Genomic DNA, 1,853 nt, shown 5'->3' on the forward strand with positions numbered 1-1,853 from the left:
ATTGTGACGCTTTGTACATGTGGTTTGAGTTTTCTATGTATGCTGTAACAACTTTTAGATCAACAAACCAAGACCGTACTTACACAGGATCATTTCTATAGTACCTTCTTTTCTACTTGACTTTCCTCGTAGACAATCTCAATAACTTTGATGATAGTATTCGACTTCATTCATTGACTCGGGATGTCGGTGGCTGCAGTGCTGGGTTCTCTTTTGAACTTGGTCTCCCCCTTGATGAACGTCCGCTGTCGCTATTCCAAGGCAGCGTGAGTGAGTGGAGTGATATGGATGAATATCATCACTTATCCGACCTTACTTAAGTTTTGTATGCTTCTGAACAACCTATTACAGACTTTAAATTTATTTTGGCCAATGGAAATACAGCATTACGTGTATTTTCACCTATAGAATTGCGTAGGGGTAGGGGGTCATCTTAACCAGTCAATCCGACGTATCGGGTCGGAAGGATACGAGAAATATGTGTATGCCTATTCTAAAACTAAGTGACGGACGTATCACTTGCATATTTGCAATACATCCGACAGGATGGGACTGGACGAGCTTAAGCCTGGAAACACAAAACGAGCTAAGGCAACCGCCATCGCAGCGTTCAAGGCTGTTGTAAAGAGTGAGTCTGTAGACTTTGAGTATGTCAGGAGTTGCATTGCGAAAGATGATAGTGGAAAGTCATTTGTGTCTATATTGGATATGTTTGGCATGTATCTTGCCTTTAAGGAAGGCAAGAAGGGTAAACAGCTTGCCCGCAACACTGCCATGTAGTATTATAGACAGACTAAGATGTGGCTTTTCGAGCTCTTCCCCACGCAGCGGCACATTGTCGAGGCAAAGTTGCTAAGTATGGGGAAGACGCTGGAGAACTTTTGTATGAAAAGAGGCGGCAAGGTAGTGAGCAAGGCGCCACCATGCACGAAGGCAGATTTGCGTAGAATGATGCTATACTTGTATCAGAATGCGACTACCTCAAGCGACTATCAAGATGCAGCGCTACTATGTATGCTGTGGTATATGTTTGGACGCGCTTCCGATATCTCTCTCGTCTAGAAGCAGAATCTCACCATTGACGCCGCAGACATCCTGTTCGTGCGCTTCATTCGGCTCAAGACTTCTGAGGAGCAAGGCTTGTCGCTGTTTCCCGACGAAGACTTCATCACGTGCCCGGTGTACGCTATGGCTCTGGCACTCATGGTGCAATACGCTCCGTGCGTCGACTTGCTCGATAATCTGCCGCCGCTTCCTGTCGAAGCTTCTGTATCCTTGTCCCCCGCGACGCCGCTCCTGGAGATACTCGACCATCCTGATGACTACGCTGCACTTGGTGCTGTGGCTGCTGCAGCGGACGGAGTAGTCGTGACTGGAAAGACGCCAACCATTTACTCCCACGTTAACAGAGTTCTTGACCGAATCGCTGTCGCCGCTGGTATCGAGGTCGCCCTCGCTTCTCATTCCTTTCGCCGAGGCGGAGCGCAGCACGTCAACGGTTGTGACGGCCTCACGCATCGCTGGATTTTCGACCGTGGTGCCTGGAACATGAGTACAACAAACAAGGGGTTTAACTACATCTTCAACACAAGCCGCGAAAATCACAAGGTTAGCAAGGCTCTCAGCGGATACGGCAGAGAAGCGAGGGTACCTTTTGAAGGACTTGAAGGCCTTTGATGCACACACACAGGAAAAAATCGCAGCTGTCCAGCAGTATTTCTTCGCGACGTGCCTAAAGGCTAGAACGAGTCCAATACAACGTGAGTCACCGTGTTCTGGACGTTCTAACAACTTTACCTGTTGCTGCATTATCCCCGGGTTTCATCCTGGATGGACCAGCTGTAAAACGCATC

This window comes from Phytophthora infestans, genomic scaffold (assembly GCF_000142945.1).
Source record: "Phytophthora infestans T30-4 supercont1.11 genomic scaffold, whole genome shotgun sequence".
NCBI classification, from domain to species: domain Eukaryota; phylum Oomycota; class Peronosporomycetes; order Peronosporales; family Peronosporaceae; genus Phytophthora; species Phytophthora infestans.